Source organism: Athene noctua, chromosome 1 (genome assembly GCF_965140245.1).
Source record: "Athene noctua chromosome 1, bAthNoc1.hap1.1, whole genome shotgun sequence".
Classification (NCBI taxonomy): domain Eukaryota; kingdom Metazoa; phylum Chordata; class Aves; order Strigiformes; family Strigidae; genus Athene; species Athene noctua.
In genome coordinates this window covers 234782278-234798250 of record NC_134037.1, presented here as the reverse complement: position 1 = coordinate 234798250, position 15973 = coordinate 234782278, and the positions used below count along the sequence as shown (strand labels likewise).

General features: G+C 42.6%; 1 protein-coding gene across 4 annotated transcripts in view; it reads left to right on the top strand.

The window, feature by feature from the left end:
- Window positions 1–15973, top strand: part of CAB39L (calcium binding protein 39 like) — a 65424-nt gene that overhangs the window by 11967 nt on the left and 37484 nt on the right. Inside the window, exon 2 of one of the 4 annotated variants that reach the window (XM_074913155.1) lies at window positions 7482–7705. The exons of 1 other annotated variant lie outside the window; for it this stretch is intronic. The gene's annotated coding sequence lies outside the window, so the exon portion shown is untranslated. Of the gene's footprint in view, window positions 1–7294; window positions 7706–8027; window positions 8179–15973 lie in introns of those variants that run through there. 2 more of the 4 variants (XM_074913146.1, XM_074913161.1) reach the window with 2 other exon arrangements.

Here is a 15973-nt window from a genome sequence, read left to right as displayed (position 1 = left end):
AAAGCATGATAGCATGATATTGTCATGAGTTCACTGTTACTCCACTCCCAAAAGTGGGAGTGCAGGTGTGGTTCTTAATTTGTTTTATGCTGGGACACAGCAGATAAGAAATGCAATTAACATTTTATAAGTGACTCTCTTAAGAGCAGGCATAAAATTTTAATGTGTTTTATTTTTCAGCTGTTGGGGTTTAGTAACCTCATGTTTAAATGTTGTTCCTGTTTGGGGAAGAGAATGTTCAAGGAAAGGGATTCATTTTAGCTGATTTTCTCCAAGGATGGAGCTGATGGATGACTTTGAAATGAAAATTTTAAATACACTGACCTGTACGTAAAGGATTTAATACATTAAGGTTTCTTGTAGAACAGCCAGTGTCAGTGCGTGACTGCTGGAGTGATGTACATGTGAATATGTTTGGTAAAAACTCCCAAGCAGTTTATAAGAGTTAGTACAGCTCTTTAAAAAAAAAAAAAAATCATAGACTGTTTTGGGATGGAAGGGACCTTAAAGGACCTTCCACTAGATCAGGTTGCTCAAACCCCATCCAACCTGGCCTTGAACACGGCCAGGGAGGGGGCAGCCACAGCTTCTCTGTGCAAACTGTTCCAGTGTGTCACCACTCTCAAAGGGAAGAATTTAATCCTGATACCCCATCTAAATCTACCCTCTTTCAGTTTAAAACCATTACCCCTCAACCTACACTGCACTCCCTGAGAGACTGTCCCTCCCCATCTTTACTGTAGCCCCCTTTAGGTACTGAAAGGCTGCTATAAGGTCTCCCTGGAGCCTTCTCTTCTCCAGGCTGAATGACCCCAACTCTCTCAGCCTCTAAGGGAGGTGCTCCAGCCCCTGATCATCTTTATGGCCTTCTTCTGGACTTGCTCAAGCAGATCCATGGCCTTCTTATGCTGGGGGCTCCAGAGCTGGACACTGCACTCCAGGTGGGGTCTCCCAAGAGCAGAGTAGAGGGGAAGAATCCCCTCCCTCGACGTGCTGGCCACACTTCTCTTGATGCAGCCCAGGACACAGTTGGCTTTCTGGGCTGCAAGTGCACATTGCTGCTCATAGTCAGTTTATCATCCACTGATACCCCAAGTCCTTCTCCACAGGGCTGCTCTCAATCCATTCATTGCCCAGCCTGTATTTGTGCTTGGCATTGTTCAAACCCACGTGCAGGACCTTGCACTTGGCCTTGCTGAACTTCATGAGGTTCACACGGGCCCACTGTCCAGCCTGTCAGGGTCCTTCTGGATGGCACATCCCTTCCCTGCAGAGTGTCAATGGCAGCACACAGCTCGGTGTTATCAGCAAACTTGCTGAGGGTGCCCTCAATCTCACTGTCCATGTCCCTGACAAAGATGTTAAACAGCACGGGTTCCAACACGGACCCCTGAGGAATGCCACTCATCACTGCTCTCCACTTGGACACTGAGCCCTTGACTGCAACTCTTTGAGTGTGACCATCCAGCCAATTCCTTATCCACTGAGTGATTCTTCTGTCAAATCCACGTCTCTTCAATTTAGAGACAAAGATGTCATATGGGACAGTTTCAATGACATCTGTTGCTCTTCCCTTAACCCCCAATGCTGTAACCCCATCATAAAAGACTACCAGATTTTTCAGGCATGATCTGCCCTCGGTGAAGCCATGTTGGCTGTCACCAATCACTTCCTTATTTTCCATGTGCCCTAGCATAGTTTCCAGGAGGATCCACTCTATGATCTTGCTGGGCACAGAGGTGAGACTGGCAGGTCTATAGTTCTCTGGGTTTCCTTTCTTCCCTTTTTAAAAATGGGGATTGTATTTCTCCTTTTCCAGTCAGTGGGAACTTCACTAGACTGCCACAACTTCTCAAATATGATGGATAGTGGCTTAGCTACTTCATCCACCAGTTCCCTCAGGACCCACAGATGCTATGCATCAGGTCCTATGGACTTGTGCTTCTTCACATTCCCTAGATGGTCTTGAACTTCATCTTCTCTTGCAGTGCAGTGGGCAGTTCTTCATTCTCCCAGTCCCTGCCTTTGCCTTCTGTGACTTGGGTGGCTTGGCTGGAGCACTTGCTAGTGAAGACTGAGGCAAAAAAGTTGTTGAGTACCTCAGCCTTCTCCATGTCCCAGGTAACCAGGTCTCCCATTTCCTTCCAGAGAGGGCCCACATTTTTCTTAGTCTTCCTTTTATCACTGGTGTACCTCTAGAAGATTTTCTTATTGCCCTGGACATCCCTGGCCTGATTTAATTCTATCAGGGCTTTGGTCTTCCTAACCTGATCCCTAGCTGCTTGGACAATTTCTCTGTATTCCTCCCAGGCTATCTGTCCTTGCTTTTTAGTGTTTGAGGTTGTCCAGAAACTCCTTGTTCATCCACACAGGCCTCCTGGCATTTTTGCCGGACTTCGTATTTGTCGTGTTGCATCGCTCCTGAGCTTTGAGGAGGTGATCCTTGAATATTAACCAGTTTTCTTGGGCCCCTCATCCAGCCAGGGCTTTATTCCCTGGTCCTCTACCAAGCAGATCCCTGAAGAGACCAAAGTCTGCTGTCCTGAAGTACAGGCTAGCAAGCTTGCTGTGTGCCCTCCTTGCTGCCCTAAGGATCTTGAACTCCACCAGTTCATGCTCACTGCAGCCAAGGCTGCCCTTGACCTTCACATTCTCCACCAGCCCCTCCTTGTTGTTGAGAACAAGGTCCAACCCAGCACCAATCCTTGTTGGCTCCTCTGTCACTTGGAGAAGCAGTTATATCAATGCACTCCAGCAACCTCCTAGATTGCTTATGCCCTGCTGTGTTGTCTCTCCAACAGATATTGGGGTGAAGTCCCCCATGAGGACCAGGGCTTGTGAATGTGAGGCTGCTCCTGTCTGTCTATAGAGGGCCTCATCTGCTTGGTCTTCCTGGTTGGGTGGCCCGTTGCAGACCCCCACTATAATGTCACCTGTCCCTGCCCTTCCTTTTGCATCCTATCTGAGCATATAAATGTTTATATTTGCAATAAATAAAACAGGAAGGAAAAGGCAGTATGTACTTAAAAGCACTAGAGGGAGCCAGGAGGAAGAAGAGGGGAAAACCATTAAAGACATACTTTTTTAGGAATAGCTTATACAAAGCATCCATTTAAACCCTACCGCTTACTTTAGCTAAAATGCAGCTACAGGTCAGCCGCTGCCTCTGGCTGCTCTCTGTTCCCCCATGCTTCACTAGAGAAATTTCAATTTTCTAGTCCTGAGAGAGGACAGAAGCTTTGCTGATTTTTAAATGGCCACAGGAAAAACCACCTGCGCCTCTGTAGACTGTAGCCCCTTTTTTTACCTTGCTTTGTGTTTGGATGAGCAACCAAATGTTAATTTGCCTTTTGGTGCTGGTGGCTCTTTTGGGAGGATTGGTGTATAGGCTCAGTTTTGAGCTTGTCTCCCTCTGAGATTATATAGGGGAGAAAGAGAGAAAGCGGAGGTCTTGGTGTATGTCTGTATTGGGGGATTAATTAGATGAAGAAGAGTTTTAATGGCATTTATTTGGAGTGACTGCATGGCTCTTGCAGGGCATCTGAGGAAAATGGTATCTGTGAACATGTGGAATTACATAGAAGCACGAAGTTACTGTAAAGTCTCTCCTCTTACATTTTGAGGTTTTAGAAGTGTTGTCAGGCATGCTTTTTATATTACTTTGTTGTAAAGCTAAATGCCTTGAGTTAAAGTGTAACAGCTTTACAATGTAGATAATATAAGTAATTTGTTTTTAGTTCCCCTCCACCCTGATAAACTGCCATAATGTTGATATCTTGGGATCTGTAAGAGTGGGATGAAATCCTGTGTGTGTGTGGGTTCTTTAGTTTTCAGGTTTTGGAGGGTGGGGGAATCTTTTAAGTATTCTGATGTTTCTCCTCTTGATATCTAGTATTACACAACTAAACCTGTCACTGTGGAGAACTGAATTTTCATGGCCTGGGGCCTTAGCACTGAGCAATCTCAGGGGAAGAAAGAACTTTTATTATTATTATTATTTTGATTGTTGTTGTTGTTATTATTGTTATTTATTTACTATCTGAGGCTGCTTAGGGCTTTGGAATGTTGGAAGTAATCTTGGAGGAGGTAGACAGACTGGAAGTGAGTGATTAAATGAGCAGAATTAGTATATATGTACTGTGTGTTTATCATCTGCTGTTGTAATTTACTGCTAGCACACTCATTGTTGAAGTTCCCTAATTTCTCTTTTCCACTTCAGAAAATAAATGAGAAGGGCAGGAATAATGGACTGCGGTTTTCTTCCTTTGGTCTTTATTGGATGGAATGATTTTCAGTTACAAAAGCAAGGATAAACATTTCTGAAAAGTACTCTAACCATGCTTTAGCCTGAGGACTCTGTTCACTTTAAAGGAAACAAATATAATAGAATTTAAATATGTGGAGGCTGTAGTCCTTTAGCACTGCACAGAGATTTTTTTTCCAGTGTATTTTCAGACTATAAAGAATTGTTGGCTGTTTATAATTACATCATTCCAGATTTGAGATGTCTGCAAATTAAGAATGGAAGAAAACATTTCTTTTGAAATATTTAATAACCTCTTGGCAACAAAAAAACCCCAAACAGGTAAGAGCACTAAGTAATTACAGCTTAATTCCTGTTGGATGTTTCAGGGCCTTCTCCTGTCATCTGAGAATTAACTGCACTGAAGAAGAAACAGAGTATTGGTATAGCAGAGAAATTTTTTTCCCTGCCTCTTTAGCTACTCTCTTTTGCACTATTTCTCCTGCTGCAATTCAGGGAAGTGGGCAGGCCTGTTTCTTGCTCTCCTGGTGTGTAGAGGGCTCCTATTGAAGCCCAAAGGTATTTCCTCAAGTAGAAGACTGGTAGACTTGAACTGTAATTGAATGCATATTCAATTTATTCATCAGAACCAGGAAAACAGGGATATTTAGTCCAAAACAGAGGATGGTAATTTTCTTGATAAATTTCTTATGCTTCCAAAGGGCTGCTTACTCAGAATGGTCTGTGAATACTCCAGGGAACTCAATGATACACAGATTATCCAGTGGGGCCCCTTAACGTGCAATTAAAACAGCTTTTTAGGGATTATTCAGTCTTTTCTGTGATTATTCAACTGCAAGGTAGTACCCACCAACGTTGAACTCCATGGGGCAACAAAGGGTTTACCTGTTGAAGTGGTGGTGGATACACTATGGAAAGGGTATAATTTCTCTCAGGAGAGTTAGAGGGGAAAAAAAATTATTCTCTCAAAAACACACAGTGGAAATTAATGACATAGTATACTTAGATTTTTGTGTTGCCTTAAGAAAAGCCGGTAGCTTCAGTAGTAGCCCAAGGGCAGAGCTTTTATCGTTTGACTTTCACTATGACGTTTACCCAAAGGCTGTGGTATCTGATAAAAAAGAAAGGACCGACCCCAGAGTGGGTGTAAGGTACTGCAGGGCGCAGTGCCCCCTCCCTCTCCCCAGTGAGCTGGGCAAAGCAAGGTGCCCATGAAATGGTGCCTGGTGCTGGATTTTCCCAAGTCCTTCATGTCATGAAATGTCAGCCTGTGCTGGTTGTCCACCTGCCCACCAAGCTTCATGAAGAAAGATGCTGCTTTGCAGGGTGGCTCATCCCTCTCCAAGCTTGGCATCCACAGTGTCCCTCGTCGAGCTTTCTCTGGAGGTGGCCTAGAGAGGAAACCTGGTCAGGGGTGTCTAGCGTGAAGCCTTTAATTCTGTGCTGGAGGCATATTTCACTATGGGTCTGGAGCAGAAATTGCCACTTGGTGTCACTTGTTGCAGCGCTTTTGGGTGCAGCAGGAGCAGCACTAGTGCCTGTTCCCAGTACTGTTCAAGGCAGTCCAAAACCATGGGGCTGAGCTGTCTTGATGATCTGAAAGGTAAAGCGTAAGCACAAACGGCGGCGTGCTTTACAGATAAGTCAGGAGTATAAATCTGCTGATCTGAGGTTGGCTCCGCACCTCCTGTGCAAACGCAGAAGCAAATTCAGGGAGGTTAAGGGAGCAGGAACTGCTCCTGCCTCGGAGCCTGGGATGTATGGGAGCAACGGAAGCCGGGCAGGCTGCTAGTTCTTGGCTCTTCAAAGTGAGAATCTGGGATACTTTTCCTTGGTTAGTATCTGAGATTGATAGCAAAGGATGATAGCCGTTTAAAAGGTGGCTGGCATCTGTACTCGTCAGAAATGAGGTTTCTCATGCTTTTTTGGTTACCTCTAATGTAGCGCTCTGAATAGCTACTGCAGGTGAGTCCTAAATTAAGATCTGATGCACCTGCAGTGCTGGTATGTGGCAGAGGCTGAGATTATCTCCCCAAGCAAACATTGTAGTATACAGAATTATTGATAATAATGTGAGACTTTGGCTGGGCTTTGCCCTAAGGAAGAGAGGCTGGGAGGTGAAATCTCCCTCTGAGCTGGTGAGCTCAACATAAGTATAGGCTGGGTTTTTATTCTTGCTGGGGCTTGGCTGAGATCTGGGTGAGGTTGGGATTTACATCCCATCTTGCAGTGCCCGCGGTGGCTGGTAAAGCATCCGCCTTTCCCTGCTCTCAGCGCCTGTCAGAGAGTAGAGGGAGTGGGGGGTGGAGGGAAAGGCACTTGCCATTCATTCCCTTTGGGAATATGTGGCGCTTGCTGAGCAATAGCTGCCAAGAGAGAAAAGTGAAGCATTAAAAATTCCTTTAATTGCCTTTTGCTATATTTGTGTGCTTGATAATAGCTGGTAGTACTTGTTTCAGAATAATAGTATGATTTTTTTCCCATCGCATTAGCCTTTGAAAACATACTTTAGGCTAATGTTTTTCTTCAGTGGGATTTAAATTTTGCTTAAAGTATACTGCAGGGTTGTTTTTTTTTTCCTCTTCCATTATTATTGTGGAAAAGTATTGAGATCTTTATGTTATATAGTCAGGCAGGAAGCAGCTTAACTTTGGCTTCTCTGAGCAGGACTCTGCTGAAAGATGTGGTATGTGAGCATGTTGATTTTATTATTGTCTTGTAATAGCAACCCGCTCTTGGGCTCCCTTATTTGCATTCTCAGCAGGACAGCAAGGTGAATAATTTAATTCCAGCTGCCTCCGCCACGTGATGGTGCGAGGACCCGTCGGCGATGCCTCCCCTGTGCCGACAGACTTTGGAGGGGAATGGAAACTTACAGAAGTGATGCGAAATCCTCGCATCTCCTCCCTTAACCCTGGAGAAATCTGTCGGCGGAGCGATCGCCTCTTCCTTCGCTTTTCCACGCGTTCCTCTGACGTGGAGTTTGGGGGGTGGGGGTGGGGGGGTGAGCCTGCGAGCAAGACGAGTGAGGGAGTGGGAAGCGGGGAGGGCAGTGGGGAAAAATGCACACCCAGCCGCTGAGCTAGTTGGAGCAGGAACGACGAGGAGCCGGAGCGAGGCCGGGAGTCCGGCCGCAGGCGCTGGGGAGTGGAAATTTACAGCTGCTTGTGAGCGCCTGTGCGTGTTCAAGCGATCCTTTCTGCTCACGCTTTTCCAGAGGCTGACGGTCGCTCGGCAGAAGAAGAGCGGGAGGCCGAGTTGAGGAATCCCTTGTCTCTGCCACGTGTCAATAATCGGCGGGGGGGAGAAAGCGGAATCGAATGGAAGATAACTAAGGGCGGCTGCCGGCGGCGTGGCCTGCGGGGAGGCGGCAGAGCTGTCTTCAGCACCTGGCCATGGGGCTGCATGGGGCCGCCTAGGACCCCCACCTTTCCGCACGCAGTAAGTGTCAGCTGAGACGATGTCCTCCCAGTGACAGAAAGTTAAGTGATTTAATAAAACTTTTCTTTTTCCAGTTAGCACCAGCCTTCTTGCAATAAACCGCTTGCCTGCTTGTTCTCGATAGTTACGCTGTTAGCTTTTTATAGCTCTGTAAACTCTGTTACCAGGAGTGGCTTTTTAAAGCAGGCAACCCTAAACAATACTCCTCCTGTTACATAAGGCGCTGGCTCTGCGACCAAGCGCTCTGTGTCCGTGGAATATCTCTGGAAATGGCCTTATTTACAGTGTAGTTTCCAAAAATAAAATATCTGCAATATATCATTTCTCTTGCTCCTCTCCGCTGACTGCCTGCAGCTGCGGACTGGCTCTTGAGATGCAGAGGAATGAGAGCGTGGCCACTTGCATAAGACATCGGGAAACCGTCAGAGATGAAGGGAAGATGAGCGTGCGTGAGAACTGTCACAAGAAACGGTGTATGTAAATTAACCATCTCGTTATTTACAGTCAGTAGGTCTTGTCGACCTGAAATGCCAATTCTGTGCAATGGGCTATTCATGAAGTTGTTATCAGGCAGAACTTTCATTGAGCTTAAGGGAACGTGGTTTTTTTTTTTTTTTTTTTTTTTTTTTTTCTGAGCAAAGAATCTTTCTTGGGCTAATATTAGTAGTAAAGTGAAATTGCTGCTATAGAAAATTATTTTAATGGGTTATGAAGCTATTGAAAGTAACACATCAGGCTTGCTAAGAAATGTGGTCAAGTAAATGCTGTGTAGAGAGGTAACTTTCAGTAATATTGAGCAAAGAGCAAAAATAATATTCATGTTCCCCACTAATGGGTTTAGAAGAAGTCCTATTCCCTCTTGGCTGCTGCCTATGTTATTTAAATTATATTACCAGTTTCCTTTATTTCTATAGTTATTACTACTAGAAATGGAAATTTAACTTCTTTTCCCTTTTACTTAAGTAAATGAAAAGCTATTAGGGTTGTTCTGTTAGAATAGTGTGTATTTCAGAGACGTTAGTTAAGAGACCTCTTTCTGCATGACTGAGCTTGTGAGAGTTTTGCTGTGGACTACAGCTAGGCATGGAATTGAATTCTTAATTTTTTAGGATTGAAAGACCTCCATGGTGACAAATGGAAATAGGGATCCCAGATATTTTTGACTCATAAATCCTGCAAATTCAGTGACTGTAAAACTGCTGCTTTCTTATCTTTCTAGTTTTATTCAACATAACTTAATAACCCACTACTTCTGTCTAGTTCATTAGCATGAGTGGGAGAGCCCGTATAATCCTGTGATACAGAGATGATGGATGCCAGTGTGAGTATGGTGCCACAGGATGCCGCTTCTGCATGGGGTTAGAATCTGAACGTTACCTGGCATTGCAGTGTGCAAATGCTGTTTTGTAATAAGTATAATAGTAATAATAGTAGTTGTGGCAGCACAGGACTTGCTGCATAAAAGGACTTTAGGCAGCAAAGTCAAACACTCAGTTCCTGTTTTTAATTCTGGTATTTATCTGTGCCAATGTACCCTGTGCTCTGTACCCTACTCAGGATACTTACATGAAGTTTACATCATCACGCATTTACATTGCCTTTGTCGTCATCACTGCCTCATTCTGGGTTTGGCTGGTGAACGCCTGAGCTGTAGCATTCACTCCAGCAGCCTCATGTCTCTAACCTCCTTCCATTCCCTTCTTCCCCTCTTGTGCTGGTAAAGCTCTTTGTAAGACTGTGGGGAGAACGCGACTGGAAACCCATGTGACCTTTTTTTCCCCACCAGGCTATTTTTTGTTAACCTGGGTTGTTCCCTGACCTGGCTCACCAAATGGCCCTGCAAACAGCTGTACCCATGCCAACAGAGGCTGTAGGAATGTGAATAGATGTGGAGCAGGGTGGCACAGTCATGGAACAAAGCATGTATCAAACTGTGGCCTCAGTGACCAGATAGCTATTTGGTGTTTCATTTTATCCCCTGTGTTTGCTGAAAGACTATGTAGGCTTTTTGGTTTTTATTGAATGGGCATTCAAGCACTCAATTAAAAATAGAATTATTAATTTCTTTGAGTGCTTCCATGGAGCTACACCACAGCACTTTAGTGGAGCGTCACCATGAATGCCTTCAGTTTCATGACAGTGTTGAACAACTATGTGAGATTATTCTCATTCGGTAGAGGTGATCAGATTAAGGGCAGAGCTGCCTACTTATTTTCCATGTCTGATCTTCAGGGTTCTTGCCAGCCGCTAAAAAAAGATGTTTGTGGCAATGGTAGGCATTACTGCAGTGTTTTGTGTGTTCAGGTGAAGTTTCAACCACTATTCACCTTCATTCCAGGTAATGCAACAAGTAGCCAACAGCAAGGTTTATGATGAGTAAATTATTGAGGTTTTGGAATAATTTTGTTGCCAAGCAGAGATGGCATTCATTGACCCTAACCATAAACTGATCCTCTCTTTTGTTAATATGTTGTCTCATTAGCGATGTACTTTCCAAAATCTGCAACTTGTTTTAGATTTGCAGAGGTTGCTTGTTGTGTAGCCTTCATAACTTCTGCCTATCGAATGAAATATACATTGTGTAAGAGAATTGCATGGGGGAGGATGGTTTGGACTTCTTCAGGTGATCATCACTCATGGGGGCTTCCATCCCCTGGTTTGGGTGCATGATTCTGTAATTGTTGCAGTTGTTGCAACTTTCCCAAATTATGGCAGGAGGGAGAAATGAGGAGGGAATAAAGCGTCTCTTCTATTACGTAGAGACTGAATTAGGCAAAATTATGAAGAAAGTGTGCTAATTCAGGCCCCAAATATATGGGTCTTAGGCACACTAGAGTAAATGGAAAATGAAGGTCTTTTTTTCCATTCAAGATGCTCTCACCCAGTATGAGTTACTGAAATGTTTTGATTGTGAACAATAAGTTGATGAAGGTTAGGAACTGAGATAAGACAGATGTCTGATACTTGAAGGGAAGGAAATTTTTTTGCTCATCCATTTTGAAGTCCAAATGGCTTGTCTGGAGGAATGTCTGTGAACAGTGCTTGGCTGGACTCACGTGCTCTCTCCCACTCTTGCCTTTGTGCACAGAAGGAAGCATTTGTTACCGAGCTGCTTAACTGAGTCACTTCATAGTGGGATGGGCCGGTGAATAGAGTGATGTTGCCATCTGCATTTTTCCTTCATTGAGCTTAAGAGCTCAGTTGTAATCTTTTGAGAAAGTATATGATTAAGAACAAAGAAAGTGGGGAGAGTGCCTATAAGCAGAACTAGATTTTTTACTGTACTTTATAGTTGTATTAAAGACCTCAAGTTGCATTAATTTTTTTTTTTTTTAGTACATTCCCTTTATGAGCAGATAAACTGGCAGAAGTGATATTTTGAAGACTGGTAAAGCATAGGCTTTGGTGTCAAATGATCTAGGTTTCATTCCTGATACAGCCACCAATTTTTTTGTGACTATGGGTAAGTCTTCTAGTCTTTCTGTGCTTCAGCTTCTCCCTTTGCAGAGGGGGCAGAGTAACAGCAGGTATATAGGTTTTTTTGGAAGTGTGTTTTCCATCTTGGTTAAATGTTTGCAGAGCTGGAGGTCTCTGAGGGAAGGCAGGCCCTGAGTATGAAGGGATGTTATGTTACCTTTGACAGGCTATTGAATACCCTAAATCTTATAAACCTCATCCACCTCTGGATTCAACTCACTGCTTTAGCCTGTGTGATATTTTTTTCCTTTTTTTTTTCTGACTGAACAGAAACAGCCAAACATTTAGAAAGTTGTGCTTTAAAATTGCCTTTTGGTGTTTTTGTCACTTACCTAAAATAAAATCAGTCCCTTTTTTTTTTTTTTTTTTTTTTTTTTTCTCCCAAACAAACATGGAATTATATTCCCTGAAAGTATTTTTGTAAAAGTAGGGCTCGTAAAATGTGCTGGAGAATCCGGCTCTGGCGGCTAAAACGTCCTGTTCATACTGATGGCAACAGCAAGCTTTGGAAACCACTGTTCCTGCTACAGCACTGCCAGGGCGTTCCCTGTGTGACCAGGAGAGACAACCTCTGAGGCTGGGAGTCAGTCCAGTGAGATACAGCTGTTTCTTTCCTCAGTCTCATAAACTCCTCACAAGAGCACCGGTGAAATATAACATCATCACAACTAAATGTTTCAGAAGTTGGCTAGTCCCCCATTATGAATTCAGGAGTGTCCACAATGCGTTTCTGATGTTATAAAAACATATGCTGTTGAATAACCATTAGATGGAAAAGTTTTCCTAGAAAGTAGGAAAGAAAGGGGCTTATTCAGTCCTGTCCCTTGCTGCCAGACAGCAGGGTCAGAAATGTATGAACAGATGCTCTGTAGAGTGCCTAGTAGAGTAGGTAATTTCAAAATCTCAAAGCTCCGGTGGTTGAAAACCTTTACATTTTCAGCTTAAGTTTATTCATTGGCAGTTTATAGCCAATTTCTTCTGCATAAATAAAGTGTTATTGTTATTTGAGCTGAAATAACTTCTTTGTCTTCTCTGTATTTTTATTCTAAGCTTACCAAGGCAAGCACTTTTAGTCTCCTAGACATGTCGGTCTTCTTGTTTTTCTGGCTAGCCTAGGGTCCTTCTCTACATCTGCTCTTATCTGTTGATTTTACTTGACTGCAGGTGTTCAGGATTGTGTACAATGTTGTGTATGAAGTTCCATCAAGACTTTGTATTTCTACTTGTAATTACTTCCTTAATTCATCACAGATTTGTGCCTGTCTTTCTCCTGTCTTTAAAATGCGGGTGTAGTCATCAGGTATCTGTTATTTCTCATGGCAAGTCCTCAGCTTGATGCAGATATTCATAGAATCATAGAGCGGTTTGGGTTGGAAGGGACCTTTAAAGGTCATCTAGTCCAACCCCCTGCCATAAGCAGAGGTGTCTTCAACTACATCATGTTGCTTAGATCTTCATCCAACCTGACCTTGAATGTTTCCAGGGATGGGGCATTTACAAACTCTCTGTCTCTTCTGCCATTCAGCATTAGCTGGTACTTTCCAGTCTTAAATTTTATCCCACTTTTATCATCTCAGTCCTTGAGGCAATTTAGTTTCTCAGGTAATGATATTCCAGTTCTCTTCTGTGTTGAGAATATCTTCCTATTTTGAGGTACCACAATTTTGGGGCAGGCTCTTAATTCCTATGCCTCTCTAATATGCTCCTGTCCCCAAGTTGCTCTTACCTTCTCAGACAAGTCTCCCTCTATGTGATAGTTTTCCTTTGACTAGTTTTTTTTTTTTTTTTTTCCTATTGTATTCATTTTACTGTATTTCCATGTTAGATGCATGGGTTCTGCTGTGTTTTCTCTGTCTAAAAATATATTCATGAGGGATTTTAGTATGAGGTACCTTTGGTATGCCTGTGTTGCATTCTCTTCAGTTGTCATTCACCTTTGTGTTTCAGTTATGTTTAGACGGGTTTCTTGACAAAATGAACCTTATGTGGTCACACTGTTCATCTCTCATCCTATTTATCTTCCCATAGTAACTTTTGAACTTACTGGCTAATTTCAACCAACCTTGACAGAGGGCTAGATGCCTGGAAAATACCAATTTCCAGAAAATAGACTGAAAAGAAGTGATGAAAGGAATAGGGAATTTAAACCAAATTTGTCCCTGAATGAAGACCTTCCAAGTAGAGCTTAGAGAGCAGAGAGCTGATACAAAGAGGAGGACAGGGCAGAAATGCCCAGCTGTGTTAAGAACTTTAGCAAGAGCTCATGCTTTCTTTGATGATAGAGTATCCAGTCATGAGGAGTGAAGCTGGAGGAGAGGAGCTCATGTTTTGCTGTGTGCCTTATGGAATAGCTGGCCATAAGACTAAGGAGTACGACTCCCAGATATCAGCAAAGGGACTTTATCCCTGTTTGTTTCTACCTGTAATTGTGAGTAGCATGTGCCCCTCAGGAGATTTCTGCATGGAGAAGCAAAAGGGACCATAACCTGCAGTTGCCAGTATGTATTTTCGAAAGTGACGGATCATCTTTTGCCAGATTCTGAAGGATTAAAAAAAGTGTCCCGAAAAGGGGTAAATCCAAAAATGTTCTTCAATGCACATCGGGGGTTCTTCCCCTTTTTCTCTGTGTCCCTCCCCTTGCATACAGCAGGTGCTTTGCCTTGTAAGACTGATAAATGAAGTGAAGCAGACTTGTCTCTGTTCATCAGAGGGATGAACTAAACAGTCTCTTGAGTCCCTTCTTGTCCTATTATCAGTGGTTTTGCTGTTGCAGTTAGGACACTGGTAGGGTATGAAGAGAAATGGTATTTTATCACTGAGCAGTGCAGTCGGTGGTGACTTGGTGGTAAGACTGGAACCATACAGTGGAAAACCAGTGCTGGCCTGGTTGTTGGAGTTTTATGGCAAAAGTAACGATTATTGAAATTCAAACACCATACTCTAGACAGCTATGTAAGTTACTTTTTGGGAGGAAAATGTGTTTATAATTTATAATCAACATTTCAGTTAGAAATGTGGACTTCATTTTTTAAAAATCTCAGAACATCTTGCTCATGAGTACTTCAGTTTGAAAATTAAATTATTTCCCCCTTTGCTTTTCCTTGTGTGGAGACTTCTCAAAGGAGAAAATGCAGGGATAGCTTCAGCAATCTGAATAAACCTACCCCACCTTGGATGGAAATACTTATTTTCTGAAATGCAACGTGCCTGTTAAGCTCCTGCTCTCAGACTCTCTTTCTTGCACCTTCACATCCTCATGCCTCATCTTCGTGAATGATAAAACCGTGCAGAATCAGGTCCTTCTCAAAGTGTGTTGTGAATTACTAATCTTCTAATTGCAACATGTGCAGAATTATGGGGTGCTTGGTGCTTGCTATCAGTGTTTAAATAAATATATTGTATAATACTGGCAGCCCAGTCTTTTCCAGTGCTTGTATGTAGCTGAATGTGCCCAAATGAGTTAGTCGTTAGTGTACCCAGTCTTCAGTCTTGCGCACTGTCAGGTTGAGGTGTGAGTCTGCTGTATTGCTGGTCAGACAGTGCTACCAAAGCTTGCAGTTGTGAGCTCCATGGGAGCAGGATTCTGCAGTTGAGATCTCAGCCACGGAGTGAAGGTTACATAGCCAAAACTGCAGAAATAAAAATGAGTTTGAACTGATCCATGAGGAGCTTGAAAATGGAAATCCAAAAGAGGTGAACTTTCCGATGCTGAACATGAAAATATTCCTGTAAAACTGATTTAGCAACAAATGAGAAACTATATACAATTTCATCTGCTCTGGACACTATAAAGGAACTTTTGGTTTAAATAAGACATTTAAAAGTATTTCCTGCATGTAATAGAAACTGTTCTTGTAAAGATAATCTGCAAAAATGTTTTTAATAAGATGTTAAGACAGAGTCTTTATAGATTTTTTTTATTATTTTTTTTATTTTTTTAAGGTACTCTATGGTTTGAATTTTGTACTTTGCTGTTTTATATGGTTGCTATTTATAGTTGCAATAGAATGTATATCTAATCTGGGTATTAATTCCATAGGGTATTTGGGGATTAGTAACACATGGATGTATGCCACAAATGGGGTCATACTTCCTGATGGACTCTGTAGTGTGTCAGTGGTAACAACGAAACATGAGAGGAGTGGGTTCTTCCAGATGACTGGGAAAACATTACACTGTTCTCTTTTCTTCTTTATACTGTGTGTCTTGTGCTCATTTAATTATCTCCTTTAAAAATCTCTTGTATAAAGCTTTTTTTAAATTGTAAAAGTTGAAGAATAATCAGGAGATTGAAGTGGTTTGTGGTATATATTTCTGTTTTCATGACTAATTTTCCAAATGTGTGTGGGGAGGGATGGCGATGGTGGTATTCTGTTGTGAAAGGCGATGAAAGTTTGAGATTATTTTTGCTTGCTTTTTTTTTTTTTTTTTTTTTAACCTAATTTTCATTATTGTTCAAACTGTAATGCAGTCCATAATGCTGCTGGGGTTTCCCTGTAAAGTGGTACTGCCTTAACCAGAGCATATTCCTCTTTGTAGTCTGTCCATTTTCTTGAGTACATCTTTGTATTGGACCCTCAGCAAAACCCATGAGAAATCATAACTTAATGCTATGTAGGATTAGAAACGAAGCTACTTGGTTTCTTTCATGTGACGTGTTATTTGCCTTTCTAACCATACAGAGGAAGAATGTTTTTAATTAAACAAACAAAACCATTTTCTCTAAAATGCTCTCTTTCATTTAAATGTCATGAAAACATTTGTGTCCATGTTTGGGCCTGATCTCCTGTT